A 13,265-nucleotide genomic window follows, 5' to 3' on the forward strand; every position below is an offset into this window, starting at 1 on the left:
CAGTCGTCTTTTTTCTAAAGTGAATAACCCTAATTTTGATAATCTTTCAGGGTACTGTAGTTGCCCCATTCCAGTTATTACTTTAGTTGCCCTCCTCTGGACCCTCTCCAGCTCTGCTATGTCTGACTTGTTCACAGGAGACCAGAACTGTACACAGTACTCCATGTGTGGTCTGACTAGCGATTTGTAAAGTGGTAGGACTATGTTCTTATCACGGGCATCTATGCCCCTTTTGATGCAACCCATTATCTTATTGGCCTTGGCAGCAGCTGCCTGAGACTGGTTTTTACAGCTTAGTTTGCTGTTTATTAAAATTCCTAGATCCTTTTCCATGTCAGTGTTACCGAGTGTTTTACCATTTAGTATGTACGTGTAAAGGGGGAGTATTATTCACCAATATTTATTCAAATATCGGTAATTAATATTCATAAATAGGAGGAGCCGTCAAGTGATGACTCCGCCTATTTATACCTTTATATTATTATTATTATAATAATAATAATACAATACTTTTACTATATTTTGCCTTATGCTAATAACTAAACTAGCTCCATGCGCCTTACTAACTGCCGCTAGTAACCACACGTTACACATTAGGTACAAATAACACACAATATTTATTAACACCTACAGTACACAACGCACGCAATGCACTAACAATACAGTACTAAAAATAGAACACTAAACTACACTAGACAATCCCAAATTCCACCCCACACACTAACTATACAATACAATAATACACTTACATACACACAACTATTGGTAACCCACCCGCCTGGCTACTTACTGTCCCTACGGGGTACAAGGGGTTAAGCACAATTGTGGCACTGCACGGATAAACACATGCAGGCCAAGGAACTGCTGCAGAGGTCTGCCAGGGTGCAGGAGCTCAGCAGGGGTTAATGCTGAGACAGGGCAGCCTGCAGTGAAGGGGTTAATGGTCTGTAGGGCAATGCAGGGGTTAATGCTCTGCAGGGACTTGCAGGGCAGAGACTGCAGGGTTGATGCAGGGGTGACAGGGCAGAGCAGGGCTAATCAGGGCAGCAGACTGCAGGCTGTGAAGGGGTTACTGCTGAAGAGGTCTGCAAGGGTCTCAGAAGGGGTTAATGCTGAAGCAGGGCAGCATATCAGGGGTTCTGTGCTGCAGGGGTATCAGGGCAGCAGGAACAGGGGGTTCAGGGGTTAACAAGGAAGCGATACCCAGCCAGCTGGCATTCGGGGGGGTTAATTGCTTCGTACAGCCTGTGTGCTCTCTCCTCCTGGGGCTGGCTGCTGTTTTCAGAGCGTAGTGCAGCTCATTGCTACCTGCGCCCTCTTCCTTGCTGGAGGTGCCGCTTCTGTGAGGGGTAGGTGCCGGGGATCAGCGCTATGCTGTGCGCTCTCCTGGGTTAGGGGTTCTGCCGCTCCGAGAGCCGGCTGCGCTCTCTTTCATCTGGGGGGGGGGGATCTTGTCTGAGCGCTGGCCGCGCTGCTCTTCAGGGAGACCGGTCGGGGTACCCAACTCTCCAGAGCGCAGTGCCGCTGGGGTATTTAAACCCCGCGGCGCTCGCTCCAGTTTTCCTGCCCTGCAGGCGTGCGCACGCATGCCTGCAGCCAGGTCCACGTGGGCTGGCGCGTTGATATGACATCACCGCACCAGCCCGCGCTCCCAGGCAGGGGGATCCTTTGATCCTCCCACCTGTGGAGATATCGCACATCTCTGGCGCTGTAATTACAGCGCTGGAGGTGAGCGGCACACAGGGGCATGGGAACTTTTTGTTCTCATGTCCCTGTTAGGCATACCAGCGCCGGAGATGGTGACAAAGGGCAGAGGATCTTTATTGATCATCTGTCCTTTGAAGTGGCCGAAACTGGACATAATTGTCCAGTTGTCGGCCTCTCCTCAGCTGGGGAGGGCACCATTCTTGGGGGTCATTCTTCGGCCAGCATTTGAACTAATATATTATATATATATATATATACATCCATAGATGCTTGGGGCACATCTATCAATGTATATATACATACACCTACATAGATATAATGGAGGTATGGATGGGCAGCAATAAGCCCACCCACACATATATATTTTATATACATAGAGATGTATGCTGACAAGGGGGCATACATACATCTCTATGCATACACATACTTGGGCCCATACTGGCCGTACAGTGCCAATATATATGTATATATGAAAAGGCATGCATACATATATTAATAATAATCCTTCCCTCTACAATCCCCCTGTTGTCGAGTACACGACAATAAAGCTTGAGGGAAGGGTAGGAATATCTTTTCCCCCCTCAACCCCACTCTTGGAGACAGTTCAGGAAGGACTGAAGTAATTTGTCCCTTAGGTACCTAGACATCATCCATTGCGCACTAACATCTCCGACCTGCCCTTCAACGTAACCAGGCGTCTCCATCCACAGAGTACACCATCTTCTTCTCTGGAACTTTCTTGGTCTGTGGTCTGTCAGTGTCGATCTTCAGGTATCAGCCACTCCCAATGACTCTGGAATGGCTTCACCCTCACAGTCTATGGGTCGATCCATGTAGCAACCGTGGACTGGCCTCCTTTAGTTTCCGCTGTCAGTGTCGATCTTTAGGTACCCGCCGCCACCAGTCAGACTCTGGGATAGGTTCACCCTCACGATCTCCAGGTAGTACGGTTAACCGTGGAATGGCTTCCTGTTAGTAACGGCACAACTTTTCTTCGGACACTGCTTCTTCCATCTTGATTGAAGAATCAGTTGTTGGAGAGGTTCTCCCATGGACGGATACGTAGGTCTTTACAAGGCAGGTCAGAATTTCTGGTAAGAAGTGATGTGATGGTACCTAAATTCTAACTGCGGGGAAGAACACCACACTCACTAACATTTAGTCCAACCCTTACAAACATCACCGTTCTTGGGGCTAAAGTGGCAAATGAACTTGGTAAAGGAGGGGGCCTGTCCCTAGGGAATCTACTCTTCCCCATTCACACAAAAACAGGTCACGTCCCTCCCAACACCACCAAATTCCATTAAATGTGTGTACCCATAGAGACTCATGCAACCTGGCCTATCTCTCTACACCTCCAAAGACACAGGTAGGTCGTAGACCCACGTGTCAATGGGAAACGACTATAGGATGCAAATGTGTACAGCCAAGTTATAACTCACCATAGTGCGTTGGGAGAGTTTCCCTGAGTATAGGCTGTCACACATTTGTACCTAGAGTGTCCATGGGTACACAATCAACAACAAACAAAATCAATATATGTACATAGTGCTATGGGGTTTCAGGATAGCACAAGTTATACGTCCGGAACCTTCATAGGAAACAAAGTGTGTCCATAAGATATTTGGCTACAGGACTATGTTGGAGTTATGTCCTGAGCCTCCTCCTCCGGTTAGTTCGGTAGAGTTCTGTCTGGTTCTGGTGCTTTTGGTCAATAAGGCCCTTGACCCTCCAATACACAGTCTATTGTAGATGATGATGACCAGAACCAGAAGAAGTTTCACTGGGTGAAACAAGAGATCGTAGCTGAATAAGCTCTTCCACCCGAACATCTCCAAGTCTCTCCAGAGCCTGAGATAATGCTCCCTCTGGATTGTGGCACAGTCCTCCATCTCTTGAAAACCTCTGGAGCCCCACAAGAGTGTCAGGGGGGATACCTAGTTTCTTCTGTGGCGTCATCTGGGTTTTTCCTCTGCTCCATAGTGAACACACCTATGACAGAAGAAAATGCCAGGCGCTCCTGGGGGATTTCCCCCCTCCGGTGCAATTAGTTGCACTACCCCAGCCCCTATACCTTTGACCCATGAAGAGAAAGGCATCGGGCTGACCTCCATCTCACAGGACCCCTCGTTATCCCAACACCGGTGTGAGAACACCCTACTTGCGTCTCCCCATCCCTCTGTACCAACAGATTAGGAGGGGTACCTTACTAAGTTAGGATAGCCGAGAGGAGCTGCAGATGAAGCACCATCTTGTTATTGATGGCACTGCATCCCTGTCCACTCATTTGTACTCAGGCTGATTTCCCCCTGTGATCCTGTCTTGTGGAGGCCTGCAGAATCAATGGCCTGGTCATGCCCTGGCTCCCCAGGACTCCACAATACAAGAACACAGTCCACAATCTGCTGCCAATCATTCCGTGTCCAATCCCCATCAGAGCTGTGTCCCCTGTTCGGACTAGAATTAAGTGCGCAGCACAACATTACACCAATGTTGTCTGTCCGCCCCAGTCCCCAGTGTAACACAGCCCTCACAAAAACCTTGAGCACAACAGTGTTATCCATATCGATCAGAGACCTTGGTTGCTCATCGGGACATCCCACTTAACTGTGTTCCAATGTCACCCGTTCCGCAATCCAACAATTTTCTCGATCCACAGTATAACACTGTTCCACTCCAAGGGGAAGCAAGAATGAATCAAAACAGCAGCGACCGGACTCACAGCAAGGAATGTAACTGCAAAAATCAGCATGGTGGAATACATTCGTAGACAAGGACTACCACCATCAACATCAAGAAAAACTTACTAACAGATAACAAAAACACACAACATGGACATACACAGGGAACAAACGGTGAAACAAATAGTACAGGGGTGTCAAATGTTGCCTAGCCTAGCTTGGCCATTCTGACCCCTCAGCACCTAGTGAGGCGTATGCCGCTGAGGTGTAACTCCTTTATGGCCAAGCTGACTAGACCCCACTGCACAATTTGTTACCTGGATAATACTACTGTTGGACACATTGCAATTACTTGCACAAGGGCAATTCCTTGCAATGTGTCCTTTGTTCCCACACCTGAAACACGTGACTTGGTTTCCTGTCCTGTGTGTTATGTTCCTATCTGCGTTGCAGTGTCTCGCTATGTGACCTAGGCCACCACATGCAAAACATCTGATGTTTGCTCTATATGGCCCAGGTCCATCTACACTGCAGCCGTGCTCCCTTCTCCTGAATTGTTCATCCTCAGGGACGCACTCTTCACAACAGTTCTTTTTCCCAAAGTCAGGGAAAAATCTCTGTTAGTCTGGACCGGCTTGATCTGATGATTTGACTGGTCACAGACTACTCTCCCCCCTTTTTGCCCTGCACAGGGCAAACTTTTGGGAGATTCCGACCCTGACTTTACGGAAAAAGAAATGGCCAGCACCAGATTGGTGATAACCTGTTGCATGCCAGACATTAGCTGGGACCTTACAGCAACCTCAGCCTTCAATTTGGCTACCGTCACGTCAGTAGAGGCAGTCCGCTCCTTAAAGGCTTTGACCTCAGTATAAGACTGAGTCAACTTAGCCTCAATTTTCTCCTTCCGCCTCTGCAGCTCTACTAACTGTGATTCTAACCTAGCCACCTACGCATCTCGGTCCACGGTAGACTGTACATTCTCTGCCAGCTGTGCCCGCAATGCCAAAACCTGGTTTGAATTACTGGCACAGCACTGGCAGTGAATGGTCGGAAAAATTTTCTCCGTTGACTGAGACACCAGCGCAACTTCCTGTTCCTGGAAACGGCTGCTACTCCTATTCTCCCCGGGTGTCGGGGTGAATTGTAGCGACCGGTCCATCTGTCCCCTAGTATCTACCACTGCGGATGTGTTATCCGCTGAAGACCTTGGCGCTGTTGCCGCTGTCTCCCCCTGTGCCATTCCCGAAACACAAACCTGTTTCGTGGGCACCATACCGTTAGTACTAGGTCTGGACCAATTGGAGATTGCCCGCTGCAAATGCGCAATGCTTTGCGTCTTTGCAGCCAGGTCCTCCCTCATTTGAACAATCAGGGCATCCGTAGATGCCGCCTTGTTCCTGTACTGATTATTTTCAGTGTACAGCCAGAGTAGCTCTCTGTCCATGTCAGAGCAGAAACCCTCCTCATCCGAGAGTCTGGACTCTTTCTGCCCTTTTCGACTGTACCCTGGGTTACTTCTTGTAACCGAGCCTCTAGTGTGTATATTCTTCTAATGTTGTCAACACAATAATTGCAGTGGAAGTTTGCCTTATCAGCAACCTCCCCTGCCTTTCCTGTGTTGGCGAGTGTCTCAGTGTGTTCTGTCTTCCAAATGGCATCCTCAAAGGTGAGAACCAATTTGGCTAACATTTGGAAGCGTTTGTTTGTCTTGTTGAAGACACTCCTACTGATACAAATCCGGTTATGAGCGTAAGCCTGGTCCAGCAAAGCAGACCATAGCAGCTCAGCGGATTTGTATGTAGTGGGAATAATGGGATTGAAAGAGCTGTGTTTACTCAAGTGTTGCAGTGTGGAGAAGTTCATGCTCACTTTTTGCTGAGCATCCATCTTCTCATTGGGGCCGTACTTCTTTGTTCTACGTAGCTGCTTGGAAGAAGTCCTTTTTCTACCGGATTGCTTCTTCCCGACCAGCCGGACTTGTACGCTGCTCCAATGAAGATGTATCTTCTCCAGGGACGTGTCTTCTTCTCCCTTGCAACACTCAAGCGACATGGTGATTATGTAAAGCAAATATAAAAATATTAATACACAGATAGATTATAGATTCTCTGCTAAAGATTTTGATCTGCGTTTGGTACTATATGGAAGAGTTGCGTTACCTGTCCGAATGATCAGTTCCTAGACGCACTGCGCATACTGATTGAGGGGTGCTATATACCAGTTTCCACCAAAATACTGATTGAGGGGTGTTATATACCTTCTTCCACAAAATACTAATTGAGGGGGTGCTATTGCTATATACATTCTTCCACCAAATACTGATTGAGGGCTGCAATACACCTGCTTCCACAAAATACTGATTGAGGGATGCCATATATACCTTCTTCCTTCAAATACTGATTGAGGGCTGCGATACACCTGAGTCAACAAAATACTGATTGAGGTGTGCCATATACCTGATTCTGCCAAATACTGATTGAGGGGTGCCATATACCTTCTTCCACAAAATAGTGATTGAGGGGTGCCATATACCTGTTTCTTCCAAATACTGATCGAGGGGTGCTATATACCTTTTTCCACCAAATACTGATTGAGGGCTGCGATATACCTGCTTCCACAAATACTGCTCTTCCCTATGGACTTAGGCCTCATGCACACGACAGTTGTTTTTTGCGTCTGTAAATTGTGTGTCCGCCCCAAAAAACGGATGCAGCATCCATTTTTTGGGGGAGAATACGTTTTTTCCCACAGATCCCTTGTAATAAATGCCTATCCTTGTCCGCAAATGTGAAAAAAGTAGGACATGCACTATTTTTTTGCTGAAGGTAAACACGGACAACGGACGCGAAACACAAACGGATGAACTATCAGCATTTTTTTTGCTGACCTATTGAAATTAATGGGTCCTCCTCCAATCCACCCAAAAAACTGAACGGAGGCCGAGAAAAACAACTGTCGTGTGCATGAGGCCTTAGGCAGAGGGTCATTTAGAAAATGAGAGGAAGAGGCAGACCGCTCCGCAGGGATGGTAGGGGTCGGGCAGGTGCACCAGACTACCAGGCTAAGTGGGAAGTTGGAAAAGGCATGTGCGATAACTTTCAAGGGTGCACCAGAGTTGTTTGAGTGGCTCACTAAGCCTTCCACTTCTGCACCCTCCTCACACTCTGTTGTGTACAACCCCAAAGACACCACCACCACCATAGCCCCTCCACTCGAGTCAGAGGAATTATTTTCCCATCCATTCCCAGACCTTACCAATGCACAGCCATACTTGGCATCAGATGAAGAAGAGAAGGTAGCAACAACCACCACCCAGCGGTCTGATGACAGTACGCAGATCAGCCCAAGGAGGGTGGTCCCCGCTGTTGCTGCCTACTCTGAGATCTCTAATATCAGTGGTGGTAAAGGTGATGATGATGACATGTCGATGGACGTCACGTGGGTGCCCACAAGAGAGGAAGAGGAGGGGAGTTCAGAGGGAGAGAGAAGAAGCAGCAGATAGGGAGGAGAAGCAGGTAGAACTCACAGTGCACAGGAGGCAAAAAGCAGACTGCAAATGTATCTGGAGCGAGCCATCCACCATGCCGATCACATCTTGCGCTCCCAGGATGCCGGCACATGGCTCCCCAGTGTGGGCTTTTTTTAACATGTCAGCTGCTGACAATAGTGTTGCCATCTGCAGCCTGTGCTGTCAACGCATAAGTCGCGGTAAGCCCAACACTTACCTAGGGACGACCGCCTTAAGAAGGCACATGGCCTCCCATCACCAAGCCCAGTGGGAGCAACGCCATCAGAACCCACAAAGCCACAATCCCGGCGCTCCACGTCCTGCCTCGTCTCCTTCTCCTCCCATTTGTCCTTCACTCCACCTTCCACTGTGCCGTCGTCGCGTTAATCTGGCACAAGGCAGGCTTCCGTGGCCCAAATGTTCGAGCGTAAAAAAATTATGACGCCAGATAATCCTCTTGCCCAATGGCTAACCGCTGGTTTGTCTGAACTGCTAGCCCGCCAACTACTGCCATATAAATTGGTGGACTCAAAGGCCAATAGAAACTTTGTGGCCATTGGCACACCGCAATGGAAGTTCTCCGGAAGGAAATATTTCCCCCAGAAGGGCATCACTGAACTATATGGCCATGTTCAGCGGCAAGTTAATATATTTCTGGCACATAGTGTCAGTGCCAAGATACATCTGACCACAGACACGTGGTCTAGCAAACACGGGCAGGGAAGGTACATAACTTTTACTGCCCACTGGGTGAACCTTCTGACGGCCGTCAAGCATCTAACCAAAACACCCGTTTGGATTAGATTTTACCTCCACGGATTACATGCAGGCCTGCCTCTTCTTCTCCTCTTCCTACTCTATCCTCCGTCTCCTCCTCATCTGACTCCTCCACTGCACCCCCCAAGCTCCCCAGAACCTATCCGACGTGCCAGGTGAGACGTTGCCATGCTGTGCTGCAGTTGTTGTGCCTGGAAGCCAAGAGTCACACCGGCCCTGCACTTATTTCAGCTCTGCGGTCACAGGACAATCAGTAATAAATACAGTAATTCCAGTCTGTAATTTGATGGAATGTGCAGCGAGTCTCCAAAGTGATGTGGGTTCGATTCACACAGCGCATTTATATGTGAGTGAGACTGCGTGTGTTTCAATCCTCCTGAATACAGGTATAACCACTCTCACTACGCCAAAGAGAAGTCATGTTCCACAGACGTCCTCTGCTTTAAATCATCCTGTGGAATATCAAAGTGCGCTAATAGTGAAGCACATCTAGTTTGATCTTAGTTTAAAGTGCGCTATTATACTCACAAGCGCATGCAGATCATAGGCACATCATGTGAATTCAAGTCTCCTTTAATCTTCAATATCAGCTCATACGGTATTGTCATTCTAGAAAAAAGGTTCCTTCCATAGTGAAATACCATCAATCACTGTATATAAAAGGGATTTATTGTACAATAAATTGTACAACACTGGGTCTCTGGGGTTTAAAGTAACTAGGGCCTGCCGCAAACGTGAATCGTCCCGGCTGATGTTCATCCATTACTACATGGCACACGTGTTCAATCTGGTTGTCAAGCTATTCCTGAAGTCTTCCACCCATCTGCAAAACATCCTGAAATGTCCAGGAAACTTTGCATTCACTTCAGCCACTCGTACACCGCAAAGCACACCCTCCTTGAGCTGCAGCGGCAGAACGGCATCCGCCAACATAATCTGATATGCAACGTTTCCACTCGTTGGTATTCCACCCTTTACAGTGCTGCTCATAATTATTCATACCCCTGGCAAATTTTGACTTAAAGTTACTTTTATTCAACCAGCAAGTACATTTTTGACGGGAAATGACTTAGGTGTCTCCCAAAAGATAATAAGACGATGTACAAGAGGCATTATTGTGAAAAAATAAAATTTCCCAGCTTTTATTTACATTTGAGCAAAAAGTGTCCAGTCCAAAATTATTCATACCCTTCTCAATAATCAATTGAAAAGCCTTTATTGGCTATTACAGCAATCAAACGCTTCCTATAATTGCAGACCAGCTTTTTGCATGTCTCCACAGGTATTTTTGCCCATTCATCTTTAGCAATGAGCTCCAAATCTTTCAGGTTGGAGGGTCTTCTTGCCATCACCCTGATCTTTAGCTCCCTCCACAGATTCTCAATTGGATTCAAGTCTGGACTCTGGCTGGGCCACTCCAAAACGTTAATGTTGTTGTCTGCTAACCATTTCTTCACCACTTTTGCTGTGTGTTTTGGGTCATTGTCATGCTGAAATGTCCACTGGTGCCCAAGGCAGAGATGCTGGTAAATCTGGCTGGTGCTGGTCAAGCGACTGGAGATGTGGCGCCTAGATCTCACAGCCACATGAGCCCTGTGGGGGCTGAACTGGAGGAGGAGGAGGACATTGGAACACAAGCACATTCTAATTAAATGGGTGGTTTCTACACACAGGTGACAGGAGAGGATGAGCAGGAGCAGCCAGAGGAGCTACAGGGCAATGAGGAAGACGAGGCAGAGGGCCCAAACACAACGTGGCAGTATGCAGTGGAGATGGAGGCAGGGAGTCCCTCCGAGTCACTTGAACAAATGGCCTGATGCATGCTCACTTGCTTGCGTAGTGACAGCCGAATTGTCACTATTCGGAAGAGGGATGACTTCTGGCTCTCCGCCTTGTTGGACCTACCGGTTGAAAATGGGGGGCCTTTTTCACACCAGCTGAGAGGGAGGACAAACTGAACTACTATAGAGATATCCTATGTAGTGAGTTGGCCGCTGCCTATCTGCGCTATGGTCCATCCTCTCGCAGGTATGACCGGGGGGGGGGGGCCCTCTGCCCTCATGTTCCTCTACCATGGCTGCTGTGGCAGGCAACTTGAGTAGAGTCACTGATGACCTGCCTAGTGAAGAAACTACTCACCATCAGCAGCAGCTAGACCTGGAGCAGGACCTGAACCAGCATGTGGTGGCATACTTGGGCAGTAACCTGCCACCCCACATTGAAGATCCGCTGGACTACTGGGCAGCCAAACTGGATTTGTGGCCACAACTAGCAGAGTTTTCCCTGGAAAAACTGCTCTGCCTGGCCAGTAGTGTGGCATCAGAGCGGGGGTTTATTGCGGCAGGTCCATAGTTCTCCCAAGTAGAACTCGCCTGTCGACGCCAAATATGGAAAGACTGACCTTTGTCAAAATGAATCAGGCGTGGCTCAGCCAGGAGTTCTATCCACCAATGCCTGATGCATCAGACTAGATCATCCATGGTGCCACACCAACACTTTGACAAAAGAGACCGTTTTTTTTCTGGCTACCTGCCTCAGCTACTATTCTGATGCTGCCACCTGCCTGATGCCACACATCTGATGCCAACTGCTCCTCCTTCCACCCACCATCTTCAGCTGCTAACCGTATTTCCACCCACCTCCCCACTCCCGACTCTGTTACCGGGTCACTCTGTTGTCTCCTCCTGATGCTGCTGCCACCTCCATACTATATCACCTTGGCACTCTGTGGTCTCCTGATTCTGCTGTCCCCTCCACACTATGTCACCTTGCCACTTTGTTTTCTCCTGATGCTGCTGCCACCTCCATACTATGTCACCTTGCCACTCTGTGGTCTCCTGATGCTGTTTCCACCCCCGCCCCCACTCTGTCACTGGTTCATTTTGTGGTCTCTTGATGCTGCTGCCACCTCCACTTTATGTCACCTTGCCACTTTGTGGTCTCGTGATGCTGCTGTCACCTCCACACTATGTCACCTTGCCACTCTGTGGTCTCCTGATACTGTTGCTGCAACCTCCACACTGTCACTGTGCTACTCTTTGGCCTCCTCTTGATGCTGCTGCTGCCACCACCTCCACACTCTGTCATTGTGCCACTCTGTGGCTTTGAGATGCTGCCACCACCTCCACACTCTGTCATTGTGCCACTCTGTGGCCTCCTGATGGTACAGCCACCTCCACACTATCATTGTGCCACTCTGTGGCCTCCTCCTGATGCTGCCGCCACCTCCAGACTCTGTCATTGGGCCACTCTGTGGTCTCCACATGCTGCTTCCACCTCACCACTATGTCATAGGGCCACTCTGTGGACTTCTCATGCTGTTCCCACCCTCCCCACTTAATGACTGGGCCATTATTTTGCCTTTCAGCCTGGCTGACATAATTTATTTGACCCTTCTTCTGATCTGTCAGAAGGAAGGAAAAATGAGACACACAACAGATCCTGTCTGTGTAGCAGCTGTAAGGCCTGTATGGTCCCATCAAAATTGGCTTGTGGTTTGGTAGCCAAAAGCAGGAGTGGGTACAAAACACAGAAGACATGCAAATATTACATTCAAGTGTTTTCTCTGTTTTGGATCCACTCCTGTTTTTTTTTTTGCATCAGAAATACTGATGGATTACTGACCAAATGCTGACCGAGTGAAGGTTATTGTTCTGACGGATCAGAGGAAGGGCAAAATAATCAGTGATGTCAACACAAACTTACTGCTGACACCCTCTCCACTCTGTCGGGGGCTCTCCTTGTAAAAGCGTTTAATAGAACAGGTTCTGTAGACATCTATGTGGAATCAGCTGACGATGGTGTAAAAGGAGTGCGCTTCTTCTTGGCGCTAACATCGACCTGTAAGGCTGAGTTCATACTTTAGTTATTTGGTCAGTTTTGGCCCTGTGACTGCCCAAATAAATGAAGTGTGCAGTGATTCTAAGAGCGACGCCTGTCATCTGCATGTCATACTGACTCACAGTATTATTTCACTGCAGACTCCCTATGCATGTTACTGCAAAGCACAGTGCTCTACACCACTATAAAGACTCTCTGCAGTCAGGAAATAGCTGTTTTTTAACACGATTTGCCACAAATACATTAGGAACTAACCAATTTTTATTTTTTTTATTCGGCGAAGCGGCCGAATCACATTTTTGAAAAATTCGCTCATCTCTAATGCCCACGTTGTGCCCCCAGTAATATGCCCACATTGTGCCCCTCGCAGAATGCTTCATTATGGCAACTGTCTCTGCTTCCTATAGATGCAGAGACTGCTGCCAGAAAGCGGGACATACCTCCCCCTTACCGGGACAGTGGAACAGCCACTGAAATCCGGGACTGACCCGCCGGATCTGGGACGGTTGTGAGGTATGGTGTACTGATATGTGAGGTATAAATTACACCTCGTACACTGTTGTATATACTATATGTCTACTATACCCACTGCATTTATTATATGTATATGTGTTTATTATACATGCAATGTGTGTGCATATGTATATATATATATATATATATATATATATATTTATGTCAGGTATAATAGATGCAGTGTCTACAGAGATATAGTATATACAGCAGTGTACTGGTATTTTAGGTACAAG

This window comes from Bufo gargarizans, chromosome 2, assembly GCF_014858855.1.
Source record: "Bufo gargarizans isolate SCDJY-AF-19 chromosome 2, ASM1485885v1, whole genome shotgun sequence".
In the NCBI taxonomy this organism is placed as follows: Eukaryota; Metazoa; Chordata; class Amphibia; order Anura; family Bufonidae; genus Bufo; species Bufo gargarizans.